Source organism: Sceloporus occidentalis, unplaced genomic scaffold (assembly GCF_023333645.1).
Source record: "Sceloporus occidentalis isolate IW3139 unplaced genomic scaffold, rSceOcc1.0.p SCAF_88, whole genome shotgun sequence".
Taxonomy (NCBI): Eukaryota; Metazoa; Chordata; class Lepidosauria; order Squamata; family Phrynosomatidae; genus Sceloporus; species Sceloporus occidentalis.
Genome location: NW_028317068.1, coordinates 3,261,088 through 3,277,948, shown reverse-complemented (window position 1 = coordinate 3,277,948; position 16,861 = coordinate 3,261,088).

Here is a 16,861-nt window from a genome sequence, read left to right as displayed (position 1 = left end):
TTTTACATTGAAACATGGTTTGCACCTGTACAGTGGAAAGGCCTAAGATCAGGTGGTACATCATGCGCTGTTAACGCTTATTATGAGTGTGACATCATGATAGTGTAATGCGGGACCAAGGACAACACGGGTGATGCACCCACTATGCAGAGACGGTAGCGTAGAAAAGCAGTAGCGAAGGGCTAGGCAGTAATTCCGAGGCAAATAGGTGGTACAGGGTCAGCGGCAAAGAGAAGGCAATCAGGTAATTCCACGGTCGGGGCAGGCAGCACAGGACCAAATTCGGGAAACAAAGCCAAGGTCTGCTACACGTATAAATCATCCAGGAGCAGGAACGAACAATGTGCTATAACTCAGAGCAACACGCAAGTGACTCTTTGAACGGGCACTGCAATAATGGGACAGAAGGTTTAAATAAGAACAAGGGCGGGAAAAGAAACAAACAATCAGCCAATCGGATCGTGAATACGTCATCGCGACCGGCACACACGAATGGCGTTGGCGCGAACTGTTGAATTTCTTTATGTTTTGGGGTTAACGGATATTTCTGTCTTTTTTGTATATTTATTTAGTACTATAAATAAAAAGAGTAAAAATGTTTACTCATCAATTTTCAACAGACAAGTGATCCTGCATTCAACAGGGAATGTTTTTTCACAGACTTCTGAATCTATCTCTGGTAGATAAATGATAATTTAAGTAATTATTTTGGTATATCATTTGATATTTCTACAAACAATACTTCAGTTTGACAAACATGTTTTATAAATAATGCTCAGACATGGTGAAGAACACTAAAGATTACATACTTGAAAAACACGTTATAGAAAATTCAGATTTTTTCATGCATCTTCTTCACTGATAAAAATTCTACTTTAGAGGTAACCATGGTGATGGATAGCATCAGTGAATATTTCAATGCATTACCATGGTTCTTGCCCTAAAGCTTAATTAACTGAACTATTTTCAGAAAGTTGCTTTGACAGGTAAAAAGCTAGTAAGATTTGAGCACCTTCTGGCAAAATAGCCCATCACTATCTAAACTGTTTATTCTGGTAATTTCTGCAGATAGGAGCAGTGATGTATGCTGGCATAGACTGACTAGGCCTAGGGTGGCCCACCCGGTGTCCTGTTGCTCAATAGGCCGGTTACAGATGAGAACTTTGATCTCCCAACCGGCCTATTTACAATACGGAAGCTGTGGCAGCTCAGCACATAGACTCCATTAAAAGGCACTGCACCCCTTTAAGACACAGCGTCTTTACTGGGTAGAGAGTGGGAGGGAAAGTGGGTGGTTAGGTGGTATGACCAAACATTGCTCCCCTCCCTGACAAAATAGAAGAAACCAACCTGAAGATCCAGGGAAGCAGGCCTTACCACCCAGAGAGTTACAAGGTTTTATATACATGTACATTGCAAGCTTTGCTTATGTAGGTGACAGTAACTAACATATGACAGGGAAGGCACATATTTTTGAGGGCTAAAAGTCATCAGTTTTATGCAAGAACAGAAAAATGAACCCCCCTCCCCCCCACACACACACTGTATTTGTACAGCAGTTATTTTGAGAAAATAAACAACAAAGAAATGTAATGATGTTAGAATAGTAAAATACATTTCCCCAAACTTAGTGATTCACTCACATTTTGTGCAGGTCGAGGCCTGAGGAACTGTTTTGCACAAGGTTAACGGTACATTAGGGACAATGGGACAATAAAGTAAACTTTGGCATTCCAGATATTGTTTATTATAAACCAGATATTGTTTATTATATCCAGATATTGTTTATTATGTGTGCAGGTGTTACAGAATGGTGCTTATTAGTATACAGTTAGCCAGACATAGATATGATACAGTGCAGATTATAGTGAGCATACACACAGTGAGCCCGACATATGTTATACAGCATAAATCCCATTACTTCATATATCAGTTAGAACACTGACGGTTGTACAGCATAAATCCCATCATTATATAGCAAGCCAAACACTGATGATGGTATAGTATAATTCTCCTCATTAAGCTAGACACTGAATGTGGTACACCATAACTCCCATCACTATCTGCTGAGCCAGACATTGACATTGGTACAGCATAGCTCCCATCAATATAAATTAATTCAGACAAAATGTTGGACAGCATTTGAAAAGTATTTGGAGGAATGGGGGGAAAGGCTGTTCATGGGGTCTGCGGTGTGGCTCAACCATTCCTCTAACCAGGGGAGATGGTTGTAAAGAGGGTGTACTACAGCTTCCCTCACCCATAATTTGAGGGCCATAGGTAGGATGAGGCAAGTGAGGCACTCACCTTGGGCACAGCTGTGGGAAAAAAACAAAAGTTCATCTAAATAAATAAAATAAATCCTAGCATTTTTTGTGTTTTTACTTTATTTTTAAATTTCATTTTTCAAGGGCAGAATGGTTTTTAGAGGGGGAATCTGTGACATCACATCAGAATAGACTAGCTGGCAGCATGCTGGCATTTACTTTTTAGTACAACATGGCTTACCATAGTATCAAACATACTAGGCTGCAGTTCCATAGATCACTTTTTACTTTTTATACTCTTGAAGAAACTGCCGAAGCTCACTCAAATGGAACCTCAGTGTTTAAGAGTAAAAAAGTGGCATCTATATTTATCAGAAGCCTCTCCTATACCCTTAAACACTTGTGACTTCTACTAAAGGGTGTGTTTTAAATGACCTCTGAAAAAGATTGTTTAGTGTTAGGAGGAGAGTTATACTATAGAGATACATAACTGACTCGCTTGCCCAGTTGGCCTTATATAATTCTCCTATAGAGCTAGAATTCTTTGAGGTTATGAGGTTTTTAAACATATTGGGAGCTTCTAGATGTAGGTATTCTACGACAAGTAAAACCGCAAGGAGCAACTAGGGAAAAGGGTCTGGCTAATCAGGACACAAGATTTAAATCCTTTAAAAGAAGACAGGGATGCCTGTTTGTAAAGCAAAATTCATATTTGTATGCATTCAGCAAGTACAGCATTTTAATATTGTCAACAATATGCATTAGTTTAAAAATAATGATTGGCATAAATATAGGCTAATTATCCTTTGTTGTTACTAGGCAGGTAGAATAAAAATGTTCTTCATCGTTGCTTATTAGGAGTGAGCACTAACAAGCGTAATTGTTTTAAAAGATCAAACCACAAAATCTTTAATTGGAAAGAACAAAAAGTTCACAGCTATTTTTGATGGCTAACCTCTTCTTCACTAGTTAAACTTAACATGCACTTATGCTGTAAGGTTCTAAAAGCATTAGGAAATCTCTTTAATGAAAAGATAATAGTGGTTACTATTGAAATTGCTGTTTATTTAGACAAAACTCAGTACAGTTCATAAATATATTTTACTGTTTTAAAATACAATATCCTTTACCTCGTCCTCCTATACTTTCTGGATAACCTTGGGAAGCAAAGAGGGAAAAGGAAATTAGACCAAGTTCTGGAGATATAAAGGGGGGGAGTTTAGTCAATGTTGGGGAGGTGAAGAGTACGTTCAACGGGCAGTTCCAGGGCATTCATGTGGAGAACTGATTCTGACTCTAGCCAGATATTCTTTATTCTCTTGAAAAAGGAGAGGAAACATTTGAACAAGGTGGAAAGCATCCTGGAAGTCGATCTTGACCATCAAAGAGCCCTGGGATAACATATTTGGGAGATCCTAAAGACCCTCCATCTGAAATTTCAAATGTACGAATGTGTTGAGCCTTTTTACGGTTAGGACAGGATGAATCGAATTGTGACAGGGCAGATGTGACTCAGCTTGCCCTGTAAGGTTTCCTCTGTTCTGCCGTCTATGAGGCCTGATGCAGAACAGCATCTCTTAAGGAGGGAGAACCCTGAAAAGGAAAACTGAGAAGAGGAAGTTATAAGCCTTTCCTCACTATCCTAAGTACCCACTCATCTGAGGTGATAAACTCTTGTCATGCCAATCTGCCTAGTATTGAAGTAAGAAGAGAAGTAGAAGCTTACCAAAAGGACACCTCATGAACTTTCTTCCAGAAAGTTTGACTCTGTATGGAACAGGAAGATCCTGTTACCTCGCCGGCGGTTCCCGTTCCTTCATCGAGCAGGGGAGCCGAGACGCAGCCCGCGCGTTCAGCCCCCTGCTCGTTCCGTTCGCGGGAGATGCGGTGAGGTCCATCCTGCCTCTAGACGCGCGCCCCCGCGAGGATCAAGGGATCTAGAAGGGACGCGCATCTCAACCTCATGAATATTCATGCCGCGTCTTAAAGGGGTATTTATCTTTTTTCCTCCTCCCCCTAATTTAGGGGGTAGGAGGATCCAGGAGCAAGAGGGATATTTAAACCCTCAGTCTGCAAGTATCCCTTGCCTGTAATAGTGCCTTTATTGCCTTCACTAGCGTTTTTGAACCTTTTTTGCCTTTTCGTTGCCTGAACTCTGCTTGAACCTGACTACCCGTTGTTTGCCGCCTGCCCTTACCTGAACTCAGCTTGTGCCTGACTACCCGTTGTTTGCCGCCTGCCCTGACCTTTGCTCGTGACCCCGACTATCCGATTGCCTGCTCCTTGTAATCATCTGTTTGTTCCTGCATTTTTGGGGACCCCTGGTTGCTGATACTTCTTCCAGGAATCTGCATTGCTTGTCATCACCGCTTGGGGGCGCCTTTCCTTGTACTGCAGCGTGGATCCACAGCCTGACCCGCCGCTAGTGACAGATCCATAGGATTCGGTCGATCAAACTCACCATGAAGGGGCTTTTTTTGCTTTGGGATTAGCCAGAGGTTAAAAAAAAGTTTGTAGAGAGCCTTAAAATCAGGGCCAAAAAAGGAGAGGTTTAGGAACTCTGAAGACTTAAGGGCTAGATCAATCAGTCCCACTGATTTTAATAACCTAGATATTTAAGTAGAGACACAATAAAGGAATTGCCTAAAATAGTGCAAGGTCTATCTTGGAACTAAAAAGTGCCTACATATGTGCCACCTCAGTACTGTGTCATCCTCTTTGATCAAGGTAGTCAAAGGGCATTGACCTTCAAATTAGTGTCCAGTACCCATCTCACCAGGCGGAACCTTCCTGGGGGGCTAACGCCCAGTTGGGTAACTCTTACCATCTGCCATTGGTTTCTATTCCCAGTCTCCTAAGGAATATTAATTTGAGACACTCTTGGATTCCCAGCCAACCAACCTGTGTCGAGAACATTTAGCACTTGTTTTACACAAGTCGTCTAAGTTACTGCTACCAGACAACCCAGAGTGCTCTGGGGGAATCAAACATGATGATAGATGTGCTCCCATGGTTCCCTGAGACATTTGTTCCCCAAACTGGGAGGCAACTGAACCCCAGAAGTGGAGTCCCTTGCCTGATAAGCAGGGAGCAGGACAGGTGACAGCACAGGGATAAGTTAGACAACAAGGTGAGCAGTGTTCCACTGAGGAATGCTGCCCATTTAGTTATTCAGATGATGCTTGCGGATCTCTGTCTGATTCTAGTGCCTTTCCACTTGCAACTGGGCTTAGTGATGAGCCTAGTAGCGCACTTTCTATGCTCCGTAAGACAAGTTTGTAAAACATGTTGTGTGTACCACAGGATCCAGGGGAGAGGCTCAGGAAGAAAGCTTTAGGTAGGCAGGGTAGGGTTATGAATATTTACTATACCAAATAATGAGAATTAGACATAGACTGTTCCTGAATGTGAACAGCAATTTGGACTGACGTTCCTTCACAATTTGTTCGTCCCATGTAATGTTTAGTGTATCTGTTTGTTATTATGTGAATGTCATTACTGCTGTAGTGAATCTTTCATCTACCAAGTTTGAAATATCTGTAGTATGAGAGATTGAACAGCAATTGTGGCGTACTTTTTATTTGTCTTTAAATAATAAGCTGGTTCTTGAGGTCTTTCAGTAAAGAGTAAATCCTATATTTTCTTTGTATACTATTGATTTCACCCACAGATGTCTACAGATATTCCCTTTGAAGTAGATTTACTTTTTCTTTGTCCTATTTTGTGAGTGTAAGTTCTTTTATATTTTATACTCCTTTACATTTTAGAATATAACTGTTATTACATTTAATACACAGTTTGCCATTTTATAGAAATGTTTTTCCAAAAATCTACTTTACATTTTAGGTACGTTATCCCAACTCTATATTTTGGTTACATATTTATACCTAAATGTATAAACATACATTTCATAAAAAATTGCGCATTGTGCAATCTGATGCCTACTCAATAAGTAACATTTCATTAACAATATTTTAAGTCTACACCACATATAGTAAATGCCAAAAGATGGAAATGTCTTAAAATACATCAGATCCCAAGTTAAATGTATAGCTAAATGCTATAGTTTTACACTCTTCTGGTGCTGTAGGGGTAGCGTAGGTTTCCTCAAAGAAAATAAATACGCCCCGGACAAAGCCGTGATGATAATTTCTCTATCATCTAGGTCCCATGAAAATGTTCCCCCAGTGGCCCGTTCCAGTGTTTGCTTTGGACGAATATTTGTATACATTCTTCGTATTTATTTTTTTCTCATTTTCTGATGGTTTTCTATCTTATTCTTAAGTCTTCCGTAGTATAGCATGGGTTAATATGGGAATCCACAAGGGAGGAGAAGCTAATAGTGTGAGAAAAATAGATCCCTAGACTCTAACCTAAAAAAACTAATCCCAAGAAAATAAATCCCTCACTCTCTGTAACAATCCAACGAGAGACGGGTTCCGTTTGCAGGATGGAGAGCTATCAGGATGGGTAGTCGTAGGACGAATAGCGGAGCAACAGCAGGAGAGTTCCAGTAACACAGACAGGTCACAGTCCGAGGTCGACGCAGGCAGCAAACAGGCAAAGTCCAAAATTCGAGGTCAATCAGGCGGCGATCGGAGAGAATAGTCAGGAACAAAGCAGGAGTCAGGAAACCAGTTAGTCAGAATATAACACACTTAGACAATGATAACGTATGTGCCACACAAGGGCTGAGATTAGAGTGAGCAGGGGGTTTAAATTTGGTGCCAAACAGCCGAAGCAAATAATTAGCCAATTAGGTAAAAAGCGTGAGGATCCGCCCCTAGAGTGACGTACACTGTTGCCGGGTATGGGATTCCCAGCCGCCATGACAGGAGAAGAACCTCCCCAGGACCCCCGCTGCAGACCCCCGGCAGGAGAGACCGACACCACGATGGAAGAGGACCGCGAAGAGGGTGATCCCCAGCGGCGAGCAGCACGGGAGGTCCCGACGGCAGGCACCACCGAGGACGCCCCAACCCGAGGAAAAGGGACGCGCGGCGGACGCACAGCAGCAGCGGAGCCCCCAGGACAGACCCGCCGGGGAAAAGTGACACTCTCTAACCCGACGCCGTTTGGCCGAGATGCACCTCGGCTTCATCAGGGTGGGGAATCACTAAGCGGAAAACCCAGCGTTGGCGCCAGGATCTAAAGGTCCGTAGGAGCAACTCTATTGGTCGCTGGCAGGGGGCTCGTCTGGCATCACCCAATAAAAGTGCAGCTGCCCTTTACCATTCGTTCTTTAGTGTGAATGCAGTTTTTGCTAACTGTCAAAATGTTATACATTTGTTCAATTTATAGTAGTAACTTTGATTAAAGTGCTCAGAAATGTCAGCAATCAGTGTTTTTATAATCATACATGGGAACTATATTGTTTTGCACCAGAGTTCCAAAACATCAGTTTCCCATGTCACTTTCTCCATTCCACGTCACAGGGGAGTGATGTTCCAATCCCCACTCAATTTCACTTCCACTCCCAATCACTTCTATGTTATTTGGGGCTAACTCTATCCCCTTGTGAAGCCACAAGAAGGAGCGTTTCAGGTAGCCTGCCCTGTGAAGTCTCCAAGTTTATGAGGAGTACATGCATACAGCATAAAATGATTCAAGAAAGCTTGGGATGTGCAAAAAGCTAACTAAATAATTGTGACAGAATGACCTGTCATACAGGACCCCAAGGTACTCAGAGATGGCTCCAGCCTGGCTGTCAAACAAAGATATCACAGGTAGGAACTCTCCATTGTTTAATTAATCCCATCAATAGGATTGCTGCCAGGGGATTAAAGGTTGGGTTGTCTACATGCACCTGTCAATGTTAGTTTATTAATATTAGTTTATGTTAATGAAGTTCTGTGGATATATGAGTCTATGTTTTACAACAATAAACTGTTCATCCCTGCTGTACTCAATTCAAGGTAGTTGTGTCTACTTATTGGGTACACATAGCAGGGTTCCAAGGTGTGCATGCTGGCTGGTGCTGGAAGTTATTCCGGGGACAACAGGAGGATACTGGGTGATCTCTGGGAGTTACCACAGCTCTCTTGGTGAACCCGTTACAATAATTAATAAGTAAAACATGATTAAAAAAGAGCAGTGTGCATGCAAGTGACCTCAAGTAAACCAAGAAGTCCCCTATAAAGCCCACATTATCAATCTTCTAATTGCCCTTAAGTTCTTGTCCAGTGATACTTTGGCATATTTGACCTGGCTTGTCCCTGTTCTTGCTTCTGGCTCCTAGTCCAGTTTGGTTTGGCCCAGCGTGACCTTTTTTCTACGATTTGCTTTATGATATGGCTCTGGCTTGCTTTTGGATTCTGATTTTGTCTCACAATTAGGTGTTTTCAACTTGGTTTTCTGGTTCTATTTCTGTGGTGCTGCTTCTGTTTCAGTTTCTATCTTTGGGCTCCGTTCCTCTCCCAACTCGTTACAATTTAACAGCGCTATGACTTGGCATTTTATGGTGTGAGTGATGCCACAAGGGTCAATGCTTATGAACAGTCCTCCATAGCACAAATCCATTATTGGGGTGGAGACTAACAGTGTTAACACAGGGCCTCACATGATTTTGATCCTCCCCAGCAGATATCACTAACAGGAAAGATTAAAACATGATAATTTATTCTAATGGAAACTAGCATGCACTAGGTGCGATTCTCCTTTGCCTAGTGTGTAGGATAAAATAATCATTTCCTGCTAATAAAACACATATTTTAAATTAAGATGATTTAAGAATCTTATAGTAATTGCTCTAAACTGTTTTACACCTTAAGTGACAATGACAAGCACATTGTAGAATAATCAATAATATATTACAATTTATGATACGTAAGCAATATCTTTATCCATGGAAATCCACATTATTGTGGGCTGATATTTGGAATAAAATTAGTTGCATTATGTACTGGTTTGTTACAATATGTCACAGTTATAACTTATTAAATTATGTCACCATCCCCGACAGTTTAGTTTTTCTGACAGTCCTTCAAAGAACCATAAAACACAACTGACCTGAGATAGAAACTGCGAAGAAATCGCAATGAGTACACTTTCTGTGCATGCACATGGAAGACCTCTACTTACAGTGCTCTGCACAGAAAGTGCCACGGTTGATCTCATGCATCAGAAAATGTATAGGGACATTAATGTGCATATGATGTCTGGATTGTCCTTTTAAGTTGATATTCAATAAATAAATTGGCTGATACTTATTTGTAATTACGCCATAACTTCTAGTTCTTAGGTTCTCTTCCGTCTCATCACCATCCTTTACAATTGTTACATACAACAATCAACAAACTGTAAATTATAATTATAATCTAATATTATATAATTATAGTTAGAGAAATAATCATACTGATGCTTTTTGGTCTGTAAACCTATACATAGATTAGCATTAGCTAATTTAATGTATAGAATTGTAAAATGTACGATTTTGGAAATGTGAATTGCACTTTAGGAAGATACTAAAAAGCATAATCGGTTAAAATTCACAGCCTAAGAGGTAATCTCACTCAATTCATTGTGTATCGACTCAGTTTGCTCAGACAAGCATTAGTAGACAAATGTCATCTCTGATTAACCTCTGATCCATTGCAATTCTTGAATTAAACATCGATCATATTCTCTGAGGACCTAGCTATTATATCATAGAATTTAAGAGATCAATTATACTGTGTTTAACCAGCAAACTTTAATTGTGGCATTTTTCTGCTGCTGATCATATTACTAATCAATGTTTTATGATTTATACACATTTTTTTATTTTGATGTGAAAAATATCAACAACTAAGAGTTCAGTTAAAGGTGTTTGCATGTATATATAGTTATATATAATGTAAAAGGGTGAAGCCGTATTAGTCCAGTAGACACGATGACAAAAAATATTTTTTTTGCAGAGTATGCGGTGATACCTTTTTTATTGGACTAACATAATACCTACAACCCAACTCTTGAGGAAATCCGCAAAATTATTAAAGACCTACAGCTGATACTCTCAGAAGACCCCATACTGAAAACAATATTCCCTCAGCCCCCAATACTGGCATTCAAGCAACCACCAAATCTGAGGAAAAGATTAGTGCGCAGCTAACTGGCCCCAGAACAGGAGCATACACAGAATGGCACTGTACTGTGAATGTCGGCAAGAGATCTGACGACACCAGTTCAATGAGTTGAGTAAGCAAGAGCTTCTTTATTCAAGTGCGCACAGGGGAGAGTCCAGTTCGCAGACTTCTCTCCCCCTCCTTAATTTTCTAACAATATATAGGCAAAGAAGCGCAAACAGTTATTGTTTATCAGCTTAACTCCTTTGTGAACCTGTGTCTCCTATGAAACCTATGAAATGCTTCCTTAGCACACATATGCTCTATATATTCAGGTGACATTGGAGATATGTTTGTGTTTTTTCTTTCTTGTTCCTCAAATATCACATCCTCAAATATGTCTGTTCATGAAAAGCTCATCAAGAAAGTTGAGGAAAGAACAGAAATCATCTGTTCTTGATTCATGGTTGCAGTTGACAAACTAGAAAGGTACTTTCAATGTCTTTGAAATCTTCAAAGGTGTCAGGGGTCCATATGGCTTACCGTAAGGACCCATAGCGCCCAATGATGGTATTTAGGAGATATTGCGCAGTAGTGGAGTCGGACAGGGCGATTGCACTCTCCTGGGTGTTGAACATCAGGGTTGTGCGGCCACAGGGCCCGACAAAGCAGCGGATGTTGTCCAGTACAAAAGAAAACTTGGTGATATCCTGCAAGCACCCTGGAGCAGGCATGAGACATAGCTCTACAGAGAAATATGCAGGATGCTGTGGGCTGGGATTAGGGAAGCTAAACAGAGTAATAGCAGAGGATATAGATAAACATAACAAGCAAGGAGGATTTAACAACAAACAGGGAGACCGAGCAAGACACATAGCAAGAGAGAAATACATGGGAAACTGAATAAAGCATAACCAGCAAAGCCAACCATAAATAAGAATATGCAGAACACCAATTCTAAACATAACCAGACAAGACATACATGGTACAGGACACAACGAAGGACAGGGAGCAAGGCAAGGAACACAAGGGATGGAGTGAGGAGCTGAGATCCTCTGACACTTCTCCTTTAAGCAAGATATGATATCTTAACTGGGACATGGGGAGAGGAGAGAGGAACAGAGATCCTCAGATTATTCATTTAGCTAACATTTAAGATAAATATAATCATATACCCTGATACTGTATTTGTTCCATAAGAAAACAAAAAAAACATTTTTGACTTATTGTGTTTATAAAAAGAAGATAAACTGGTGTTTGTATTATTGCCCTTAATCTGAGCGTCAACCCCTCAACAATCAATGACGTGCCAGGCATGTCACACAAAAAGGGTCAGTTAACAAGCTTAGAAAGTGAAATACAATCACTTTCTTTGCTTAAATATTGTTGCTGTAATGCCTTGATGTCAAGGTATTCAGCAACACCAAAATCGGCATCAGGGGACATTTCTGGCCCCTCCCCAGGGCAGCGCCACAGCTCTGACCATTTTTCCAGTTTACCGCAATCATTTGCCATGATCGCTCTAGGATATAATATCACTAATGAAAATATTAGAAAGAATGGGTAAAAGTACAGATCCCAGAGGTACCCCACTGGTAACAAGACCTTGCTCTGAATTTACTTCATTGATTGGAATCCAAACTCAGAGATTGCAGTTTATTTATGTATTCTATGTGGGACAGTGTCAAAACCCTAACTGAAATCTAGATAAGCAATGTCTACTGCACCACCTTGACCATTTATTTCATGCACCCAATCCACAACAATCCTATCCTTTAACACACTGTCCATTAACTGACGTTCCTCAAACTTGATTGAGCTGTGGGGAGTGGAGTTGGCTAATAAGAGGGTTATCTTTGTACAGATAATATGAGCGTGGTTCATGTTGTCAGCAAGCAGACTGTTCTCTGCATCATAATACCTAGGTAAGCATGTTCCTCGTGTGCAAAAAGTCATCGCTGACACTTTGTCTTGTTTGCAGCTCGACAGGTCCCGGGGGCAGCCACAGATGCATTGCTCACCGATCTTACTTGTCTGAGATATTTGTGGACCCTGGCTTCACCGATGTCCTAGCTTTACTCCAAGACTTGGTTCTTATATGGCGCTACTGGCAGAGGTTGGCAGATAGGGAAGGGGGGCTGGGTTGTGAGGAGGGTAGGCATAGGGCAGTTCTGGCTTATCTGAGGGAGTTGGTTGTGTCCGGCTCAATGTCAGAGTGCAGTTTGTCAGCCGAAAAGGCATTCGGACAGACAGCCATCACCCAGTGTCTCTGGTGTTAATAAAGCAGTTGTCTGAGAGCTTGGAGCGTTCCTTATATGAGGTATTGTTGTTTCGAACGTCCTTCTCATTAGCCTTTTTTGGTAAGCAAGCTGGTTTCACCATGTGCCAGAAGACCAGGTGGTTTGCAGGCCCAGGAGAGCAATTATGTGACTATTCTTATGAGCAGATCCAAGACATATCAGAAGGGGCAATGGGCCAAATTGGTTTTACAGAGGGGGCGGGTGGCTCGGTATGTCTTGTCGTGCTGTGGCAGAAGTCTGAATTAATCTTTACCACATTTCATATCAGGGCTGCAACTGAGGCTTTTCAGGCAGGTTTCTCTGCCAAGCAAATTAAAAGGATCAGTAAGTGGGCGTTTAAGCGTTTTAGGATTTATGTCCATCCATGATACATAATCTCACCAACATAACCATCAACTTTAAACCTTAAACTTTTGAAAACCATGATTATGCCCCGTTTACATAGTTTACATGAATTAACATTTACTAGTAAAACTTTTTTCATATAGGGTCGTCTTACATTCAGGCTTTTTCTTTTTTTTTTCTAAATGAATATTCAGATTTTGGGGGGTGGTCTTATAATCAGGGTCGTCTTATAATCGAGCAAATATGGTAACTTAATTGGTGTGTATGATTTATTTATTTATCTCTTCACCATACATATTAAATTGTGGCCAAAATGTTACCCATAGACCTGGTGAGTGTGTTTATTTCTGATGGGTGGTGAATTCACTATTCTCAGGCCCACAAATTCATGATGCAACTGCCATGTTTCTGGTCATTTTGCAGGCTCACTGTTTGATTACTCTTGTGACTATTTTGCTTCAGCACAGTGCAGGGATTTTGCTAAATTTGCAATACTAAAGTGAGCAGCAGGCTGGGGACATCACAAGGTTGCTCAGCAATGTGAGTAAATCAGTGCTGTTTTATTTCCACGTGAGTGGAACGTTGCCACTCGTGAGGAAATAAAACTGCACTGGTTTACTCACATTGCTGAGCACTGCGTGACTCTTTACTACATTTGAGGGTGTTGGGTGAAACCCTGCTTGTGCAATTAAGGTGCTGTTTGACCATCTCCTAAGTACCGTATTTGCTCGATTATAAGACGAGGTTTTTTTCAGAGCAAATGCTCTGAAAAATACCCCTCGTCTTGTAATCAGGGTCGTCTTCTTATCAGACCTCAAATGAGGTCTGACTATTAGACTAAGATCCAGATCCCCCGCATCGCTGCAGGGGACCTGGATCCCTCTGTGCGGTAACCTCAGCTGCCGTCTATCACCGAGCGCCGGCGAAAGTGTCGGCAGCAGCCGAGGTTGCATATGTGCATACCTTCCTGCTCCCGGGATAGCCCGCCCACTGCGGGGAAGCAGAGCCGGTTGGGGAGATTGCTGCAGGACCGGGACCCGGCGGCACTGTTCAGTCCCAAAGCAGATCTGGTAGACCTCTTCAATTTTCTGGAGGAGGCGGGGCCTAGCGGGGTCACACAGCGTCATGCTGAAATCCCGTGGGAGCTGCAGCAAGCGCCTGCTGAGGCATCGCGGTGAGTGAAGTGCCTGAGTGGGTATATTAGTGTCTGGGTAGGTAGGTAAGTGTCTCGGTGGGTAGGTAAGTGTCAGAGTGGGTAGGTAAGTGTCTGGGTGGGAAGTATCTCAGTGGGTAGGTAAGTGTCTCAGTGGGTAGGTAAGTGTCTGGGTGGGTATATTAGTGTCTGGGTATGTAAGTGTCCCCCTATATGCCACTCTGTCCCATGATATGCCTTTTAACCCCCTATATGCCAGAGTAGCAGATAGGGGGTTAAAAGGCATAACATGGGGCAGAGTGGCATATAGGAGGGTATAAGGCATGCCTGGGGGCAGATGTGCATAACTGGCGGCAGATGAGCATAACTGGGGGCAGGTTGGTAAATTAAAGGAAATTAAAAACAAAAAAAAATAGACATGAATTATTATTTACTAGTAAAACTTTTTTCCTATAGGGTCGTCTTATAATCAGACTTTTTCTTTTTTTCCTAAATTAATATTCAGATTTTGGGGGGGTCGTCTTATAATCAGGGTCGTCTTATAATCGAGCAAATATGGTATATCTTCTGAGAGCCAACATGTCTCACGCTATGGCGCGTGAAATAGAGATTACATGAGAAATGTTCATTGCAAAATTCCCTCAAATAACTGTATAGTTCAAGTGTCACGTGGGATAAAATAAAATGTAGGTTTACCTAAAACTAAAGTGAATGACAAGCAAAATCAATGAAATGGAGTTGACTTGACATAATGCTATAACCAAACCTGTATGCCTGCTCTTGAGAACCTTCTGGACTCTTATATTAGCACAACATTATCCCTTTAACTTCAGAATTCAATACTTCTTTTGTGGATAAAAAACCTCCCTTAAGTGATGATGTTAAAATGGAACCATTGGCTAAACCATATTACTTTAGCCTTTGGGAAAGGGACTTGAATTGTTCGTTCTCCCCAGAGAACTGGACAAAAATTATTTCCATAACACATAAGGGCTCGGTCTCTAGCCTACCTGCTGGAGATGCTGCGTTCACCCAGGCTCCTTATTACACATTTGGTGGTCATGTCCAGGTATCAGGCCCTTCTGGGAGGCCGTTGTGTCGGCCATTGGCGAGTTTCAGGCTTCTCCTGAATCCATTCTACTCCACCACACAGATATCCCACTTACAAGTTCTAAACAATCTTTGACATTCCATCTGATTAATGCGGCCAATGCCATTCTCCCTAGACACTGGAAGTCAGCCACACCTCCCTCTTTTACAGCTTGGGTTAATCAGGTTGAATTTGTTTACCAGATGGAAGTTTTGGTATGGTCCGCCAAGGGAGCTGGTCAAAGAATTGGTTTCATTGGTGGACCTTCAGTTCCTATATTTGGTTACTGTTACCTATTTCCTTGTCTTGTGGGGCTGATAGGATCGCTCAATTTCTCCCCCTATGTTTATATACGAAGATACTGCACCGTATGTGTTGGCTGTGTAGTAGATCTGGATTTGTTAATACAACCTATGGAAATTCGGTCAACCCAGAACACATCGCAACTTCCGCCTCTTTGCCACAATGTATATTTTCGGTCTAATATAGCCGTACTGTACTGTTTCTGCTTGAACCAACATAGGTCTTTGTCCAAACATATCGGATGTACACTGTTACTTTTATACATGAAACTCTGTATTATGTTTATTTTACCAAACGTGAAATAAACAGAGAATTGAAGAAAAAAAAGTTAGAGCACAATTTATCTTGAATGCAACCAGGTGATATTTTTTGAAAACATTAATAATGTTCATATGGATAGACAAAGATATGCTATAAGACTCACTGCAGGTCACTTATGTTTATTAAGTAATATCCATTTTATTTATTTTCAAAAATAGCAGTTATTGTTACACAAACATGTATTAAAAGCATCATAATAAAATATTAGACAAAGATAATATAACACAAATGCTTCAGATTCTAACAGGTATCACTAGGCCTTAAGTTACAGAGCAATTACTGCTCATCAAAACAAACATTGCTGTCTTTAGTTAACAGACAAAAGATTTCATGGTAACCAGGGAAGGTTATAATGTGCATTACCCATAATGCACATTATACAGTTGCCTAGAGCACCACAGGAAGTAGGAGTGGCTAAAAGTTAGCTGCACCCAGTTGTGCCTCTGGCCTGTCTAATCCCACCTAAGGATAACCATAGTTGGAGCATAATACATTATAGTGTATCCAGACCTGATTAAAACTCCCCATTTCCACTCAAAATATTTTTTGTTGGTGATACAAAAGTACACCTGAGTAGCATTTAAAAAATCTGGAGTTATTATTACGTGACAAAACTTAATTTTTTTAATGGAATGGTGTTTGTATTTGTATATAGACAAATCCTTCCTACCAGTTCACGTTCTGAGGTGTCCAAAACAGCCATGCCAGTTCCTGGCCATGCGCCCTCGCTGTTTTAATATAGTCCATCCAGTCTAGCTAAAATTTGTATTTGCTGCCAAAGCAATTGTTTTAGTTATTATACTGTTTAGGTTTCGGTCCCCCTCTAGGTTTGTGTATAATGTTCAGCTAATAGTAAATTTGGCATTTGGATGCAGCTGAAGTGACTAAGCTAACGTGAATATCGATACTTGTGTAGGCTTTTAAACCCATGCTCAGGCTTTACTTATTTAGTAACTTTATCCTTCAGAAAAATAGCAGGCCTAAATATTTATGTGCGGACTTTACTGATGTTAGTTACATAAAAAGTGTGCCTAATGTCC